The sequence below is a fragment of the Ochotona curzoniae genome, unplaced genomic scaffold (genome assembly GCF_017591425.1).
Source record: "Ochotona curzoniae isolate NIBS_2020 unplaced genomic scaffold, NIBS_Ocur_1.0 contig_1014, whole genome shotgun sequence".
In the NCBI taxonomy this organism is placed as follows: domain Eukaryota; kingdom Metazoa; phylum Chordata; class Mammalia; order Lagomorpha; family Ochotonidae; genus Ochotona; species Ochotona curzoniae.
Genome location: NW_024464920.1, coordinates 28,858,962 through 28,866,029, shown reverse-complemented (window position 1 = coordinate 28,866,029; position 7,068 = coordinate 28,858,962). Strand labels below are relative to the sequence as shown.

The 7,068-nt window shown below is 44.1% G+C and overlaps 1 long non-coding RNA gene across 1 annotated transcript; it reads right to left on the bottom strand.

Moving 5' to 3' along the window:
- Positions 1 to 559: 559 nt before the first annotated feature.
- LOC121157633 lies at positions 560 to 6,712 on the bottom strand. The gene is made up of 3 exons (XR_005884081.1): positions 6,564 to 6,712; positions 4,142 to 4,339; positions 560 to 1,074 (listed from the first exon to the last, which is right to left on the bottom strand). It is a non-coding gene; the product is annotated as an uncharacterized LOC121157633 (long non-coding RNA).
- Between the last annotated feature and the right edge of the window lie 356 nt (positions 6,713 to 7,068).

Below are 7,068 nucleotides of genomic sequence, written 5' to 3'. Positions count from 1 at the left end.
TCTTCCTGATTATTAATAATATTCTGATTGTTCTGAAAGTTACTGGTTACTCTTACAACTTCAGTTTTTGGGTGAGGCTTAAAACAATCTTGAACAGCTTTCCCTCCAAAAAAAAAAATACCATGGAAAATTTCACAATAAATTTGTGAATTTCTTTTGGAATTGATACCTTTACAATAATGGATATTTTCAAGAAATAAAGTATGTCAGTGCTGGTGCTGTGTTACAGTGGGTTAAGCCACTACTTGCAATGTTGGCCCATGTGTGTGATGATTCAAGTCCTTGCTGTTGCACTATGGAGCTAGCTCCTTGATAATCTGCCTGGGAAAGCAACAGAAAACGGCTCAAGTGCTTGGCCTTCTGACACTCACAGGGCAGATCTGCATGAGTTCCTGGTTCCTGGCTTTGGCCTGACCCGACCATGGCTATGTGGACTTTGGGGAAGTGAACTAGTGGATCTCTTTGTCTCTCTCTCAACTCTTTCAAATAAATATTTTTTTAAAAAAATAAGGTATATCTTTTCATGTAATTTTTTTATGTCTCAGGTAAAGTGGTAGAGAAGTTTTCAGATAAACTTAACAAGAAATTTGAAAGCCTAGCCATCAGTGTTTCATATTAAGTTATGGTATTGCAAAAATATTCCTATTTTTTAACCAACTGAACACATATGTAGGAAAGATACCAGTGTGAATACACTTACACACCACTCAACTCATTTAGGTCAAGTGTGAATGAGAACTATGAGGTGGATCTGGAAAATATTGCTCCACTCCCTCTTCCTTCCTCCATTACATGTGATTTCAGTCTCATTAAATACAAATGGCTCTTCCATGGAAACAGAAATAAGAGCATTACCTAAAGTCAGCTGTGAGATCAAGCCTTCTCGCGAGAACAAAGCAAATTTCCAAGTAAACATGATGAACTCTGAGCACAACAGGACCCACCTGCCAGAGACCAGCTTCCAAGTGTCTGCCAGCAGCTGCACATCCTCAAGTCATGTTCCCTCGGACAGGAAGGGCCTAAAGGGCTGCAGCAAGGCCAATGCCGTTCTTACACTCGGACGCTCGGCACTACCTGTAGATGGAGGTCACATTGAGTGCAATCATTATCATCGCGTTACAGAGAGAGCCTGCACACTCCATCCACTCATTGCCTCTGCACACACTATGTCAACACACAGGCCTTGAGCATTTAGCATGTGCTAATCTCTGCCCTAGGGCTCTGAACTGACCCCACTCATGAAAGTCACATAGTTTTACATTCTTTAAGAATTATTTATTATTTTCCATAATATATTTTGTAGGTATAGGGATTCCCCTTTCACCCTCACCACTTCCCCCCATAATATTACAGTTCTATAGACCTTTCATGTTAGTTACAAGTTTAACATTCTGCTGTTTAAGTGCATCACAGAATTGTAAGTTTAGACAAAGGTAGATAACCTAATATCGTAGTGTCAAGGCACATGTAACCGATTCACTGGGAGTTCTCCTCTTATTCAGGAGTAGAGATGCCTACTGTGACATATCTTCACTTCCCAGTATGAAATAAGCCAATCTGAAAAGGATATAAGGCAACATTCATATAAAACAGCTATGTAGGTGGGTAAGTATATACATATGTTCTCATAGATGAACTGTATAAGGGAGGCTAGCATACTGGGAAGTGAAGATTAGTTGCAGTAGAAACCCACATTTAAAAAAATATTTTATTTAAAAAATTGAGAGAAAGAATCTTCTAACCACTGATTCGCTCCCCAAATTCCCCAGTACCCAGGCCAAAGCCAGAAGCCAAAAACTATCCTGATCTCCCACATGGACCGTGGGAGCTTAAAGACTTGGGCCATCATTCACTGCCTTTCCAGGCACGTTAATAGAGAGCTGGATCAGAAGTGGAGCAGCTAGGGTTCAAAAATGCTCTTTGATGTGGAATTCTGGCATTCTAAGCAGTGATTCACCCACTGTGCCATGGTGCTTGCCCTAACGGGCAGGCATACACAACTGAAAAACATGCCTTAGCTAAGTTCATACAGCTGGGAACTCATGATTAAGAATTGGATGTCATCTGGTTGCAGAGCCCAAGAGTTTGGCCATAGAGAGGAATATTCTGCCACATGGAGACAGAAACAGGGGTCTGTTGTCCACCATGTCCGGGAAAGCCTTCCCAGTGGCCTGATCTGGATGAGCTGACTAGAGGTGAGGATGGTCTTTCTGGACCACCTGATTCTGCAGCTTCCACACAGGAGAGTATCGGTCTCTTACACATCAATATCGTTTTTGTTTTAAACTTATTTTTCTTGGAAAGGCAGTTTTACAGAGAAAAAGAGAGACAGAAGACATAAAGATATTCCATCTGCTGGTTCATTCTCCAAGTGGCCACAATGGTTAGAAATGAGTCAATCCGAAGCCCAGAGCCAGGAGCTTCTTCCAGGTCTCCCACACAGGGTCCCAAGGTTTGGGTTGTCCTCCGCTGCTTTCCCAGGCCATAAGCAAGGAGCCGGGTGGCAAGTATAGCAGCCAGGACACGAACCAGTGCCTATACGGCATCCCATTGTGTGCAAGGCAAGAATTTAGCTGCTGGACCACTGTGCTAGACCCAATGTAAATTCCTGGAGTCACCTTTGCTTACTGTGTAGCTAACCTATTTACCCTGCATTATTTCCTTCCTATTCTTACCAGTCAAGTGTGAACCCAACATCAAGGATTAGTGTGTGTCAAAAGCAAACTTGTTTTAACAGAGCTCTACAATGAGGCTGACAACTAAGACTCTCATATACACAGTAGACGACCAGTGGACAGAAAGAATTCGGCGGGCTTAAGGAAACACTTTCACAATTATCCTTTGAAATGGGATGGGTGGTTAGGTTTGTAATGACTATGCCAGTTGGGGCACTCACATCCCGTGTCAGCGTAGCTGGGGTCGAGTCCCAGCTCTGGCTCATGCTGCATGCCTCTTGCCCAGGCAGACCCCGGGAGGCAGCATGAGATGTCCTCGACAAGTCGGCTTCCTGCCTCCCATGTGGGAGACTCGGTCTGAGCTCCCAGCTCCTGGCTTCGGACTGGCCAGCCTCTGGCACTGTGGGCCTCTGGGGAGGGAACCAGCAGATAGAGGTTGCTCTTTCTCCCTCTGCTTTTCAAATAATATGATATATAATGTGCTATAATATATAAGTATAATATATGTATAATATAATAGATAGGGGAGTTTGCTATAGGGCTATCACCTGAAGCTATGTGTTTTGCCCTTCCCCTTAATAAAACTCAAGTGCTTCTTATTCTGCCATTAAGACCCAAGTCCTTCCTGCCTTACATTCTCCTAGTCCAAATCCAGAGTGATTGTCAGAATCTGTCTCGAAAGTAACATATTTTTAAAACTCTTTTACTTGATAATAATTAAAAAAAAAACTCCTTTACCATTTGCGGATTTAAACAGGCTTTTTAATCTTAGTCTAGTGTTTACTTGGCAGTCTTGCAAACTCTATCAAAGATTTAAGGTGCTTTGGCTGAACACCACGGATAGTTGAAATCCAGATAAATAAATGATCTGCTGTTAATTGAACTTAACATCTCCTTATAGGAGATTGTTAGTCCCCTGGCAATCAGCTTTACATTTTTCAACTTTAATTGAACCCTGAGGGATTCTTGGATCTTAGCAAGCTTGAGAGGAAAGAGGAAACTCATGGGGAAAAGCACCCCGACACCCACAAGACTGTCTATGAAGACCACACACAAGTGCAGAGCCTCTCTCATCCTCCATCACTGAGAGGCACAGGCAAACTTGGCGAGCACCCTCGCTGGGGAAAACTGCACGCCTCTCATTACCATCCCCTGCCCCAATACATCATGTGAAATCCCGCAAACACAAGAAGCTTGTGTCTACTGACAAAAGGAACAGTGCTTTCAGACAAACAGCTCCCTTGTCCTTCTCAAAAATAAGAAAGAGAATCTGTTGTATAGTTTGGGGCAGAGGACCCAGAATGAGAACTGCAGTTGGTACATTATTTTGCCTTTCTGTTCTACATGCTTTCTAGCAACCAGTGAATATTACTTGTGAAAATTCACTCGTGCTTTCTGCCAAAGACCCGATAAAAAGGAACTATTCTATCGCATGACCGAGCAAAATGGAACAATGACTAACATACCTGTCCTGGGGAGGAAACGGAGATAAAAATCAAGAAGTCAGTAGAGTGGTTTTTTCTCTTTCAGACTTTCCTGGACAGGCAGTTGTGTATTCATCCAGCAGCATGAACTGAGGGCCATCCGAGCGCTGGGCTCTTTGCTAGGCACTGAGAGAATGCAAACATAGAGGAAAACGAAGGCTCCGTCTGGGCGCAGCTCAGCTTTACGAATGAGATGAGAGCAGGAATAAGTACTTAACAAGGCCGAGAGGCCGAGAATGTTCTAATCAGGAACACGTGGCAGCACCCAGAGCCTCCCTCAGCCAGAGACCCAGAGTCAGAGAGGCAGACAGTGTCAATCACACCCTGATGACGTGCTGACTTTAAATCATGATTGCTTTCACCTAACGCAGCCCTCCCAGTGACCACTGATTGCCTGTATGCAGGGGTGGCCAGTGACCCCCCCCAAGCAGCACCTTTTAGAGGACTTCTATCTTAAAAGAGACCTTCCCAGGGAAGAGCTAGGTTCTGTGTCATTTCAGAAGTTGAGCTGAGGCTCTGAGTTGAGCCCACCCTGTGTGCCTTCAGAGACCATGGAGGAGCCCCATGTGTCTCCAATTAGTCATGGGTTTATTGAGCGTCATCTAAATGCTCTCTGCTTCCATGTCACCTGCTCGGAGAGTCCATGGTTGATGGTGATGGCAAGAAAGCTCCCCTTTTGGAGCCTTTTCTAAGTCCTGGAGCCTTTTCTAAGTCCTGGAGCCTCTTCTAAGTCCTGGAGGGTTGGGGTATGGAAGGGCCTTAATGATTTAGTCACATGTGTTTGTGTTTACAAATGTTTCCAAAGTGAAACAGTTGAACTGCAATCAGTTAAAATTGAAGGCCACTTTCTTTTTACTCCAACTTTCCCTCCCTCATGTTTCTTCTTTTCCGGGTGGCCTTGAAATGGACATAGGCATTTTCGGTCCCCAGGGAAGTGAAAGTTGATTTAGGATTTTGTTTGAGTGGAGAGGCAATGTTTATGTGGTATTCAGCCACTTCCTTGTCTGACCATGGTACTGAATGGTGCACCTGTGGCCTTCTGGAGTACACTGGTCCCTCACTGCCTGTTGCCTACTGCTGTCACATGAAAGTGCCTCAGCATGAAGACTTCCCATGATACCCAGCACCAAAAGGCAGGATGGTGTGAGAGGGAGGCAAAGGCCACTGTGTGGGGTCAGAAGCTAACCTGTGGGGCTTTTCAAAGCTATAGCTTCATGTGAAAAAAAAAATTACCTACTCCCGAAGTTGACAATAATCCTAAAGTTGTAGGAGTTTACCCAATAACGAGTTGAGAATCTAAAAGGAAGTTATAATAAAGTAGCGGTATCATTTTAGGGAAGGCTCAAAATGACTGGTGTCTTAATAAAAAATAAATTACCAGGCCATTATCATCCAAAGACGTAATTTAAATAGTTGTAGCCAAAAACTATAGGAAAAGAGAGTGTAGAAGCATGTTGGAAAGTTAATGAATAGAGCTGTTATGTTGTCCTTTTCTGGGTTTTGTGATGTTTGTGTTATTTGTTAACTTTAGTTATTTGTAAATTTTGTGGTTTCTCATTTGAAGTAAAATTCCTGTGTATATTAACTTCAGCTTTCCCCAGCCCAGGCCTTTGTGGCTATTTAGGAAGTAAAACAGAGAATGGAAGATCTCTCTCTGTAACTCTGAAAATGAGTCCATCAATCTTAACAATAAGAAGCATCTTTCAAATTGTGAGCTCAAAAGTCCACAAAGTCTGATTCAAGCCGGTTCCACAGCCACCCAATCTGGAGTGATGACACAGTTTCTCTCCTGTCCCCAGACTGTCATTCTCTCCCAGGAGGTTCTGCTGACCGATCGTGCCCTGTATGAACACCTACAGCTGATGTTGTTGACCATGCTGGTACTCCCTTTACCAGCCTGGGAACCCACACCTTTCTTCCTGTGAGTGTTGCAGCTAACTCCTTACTCTTACAACTTTCTGCACACCTGCCCTCGACTACTTTACCAGGGATGCTGCTGCCTGCTGCAACCAATGATAGAGAGAGTTGGGGTGCAAAAGCTTGCACTATAACTGAAGGTGGGATTTGCACTCCAGGGCTCCCAAGGGAGAAGGTCAAGGCTATAGTTTCCTGGAGCACTTCCTTGTCTGACTTCTTCTCCTTCCTATTCCTTCATCCTCGACAGGATCTCCCTAGAAACAACACCACCCCCAGCAAATCACCTGCATTTATTTGATCATTGTCCATTCTCTTCCTCAATAGAATGGAAACTTCAAGAAAGTGGCAACTAGATCTGTCTTGCTTACCATCATACTCCTTTTGCCTGGTGCTTGGCATGTGGTAATTATAAGATGAGATAAATACTCTCAATAAATAAGGGGATTCCACAAAGTGCATTAAAAATGAAATTGGAAGATAAGCTTACTTGTTTGTAGCAGTCCTTTGAAATCCATGCAGTTTTCATCATTCACATTTTCCATAATGTTTTAGAAGGCCCCCTTGCATGTCAATTCCAGTTACTTTGCACATACTTCCTCAGATCCTCATCACTGAGGTTGAGCTGCATCTTCACACTATGAACAGGGGATTGGGACACAGTGTTTTGGGTAAGTGGTTGGCTCAAAGTAACACACCCAGCGGTTGTGTTTGCTGCCACCCAGCTCTGTTGACTTCCACTGCCACTGTCATCTGACCAGCATTTCCTTGTAGCACTCTGACCCGAGTAGGAGTGGATCCTTCTATGACCTGGGTGTAAGGCAATCTGATGGATGACGAAAGGACACGAGATGCAGGGAGTGATTCAGACAGCCTGCAGAGCCAGGAACCAGCCTGCAGCCTTTGGCATACTCTCAGTCTCCTGCCCAGGCCACCTCCCTGGGACTGGGACTGGGACTGCACTGTGTTGGCCAGAACCAGACAAGAGCAAACAT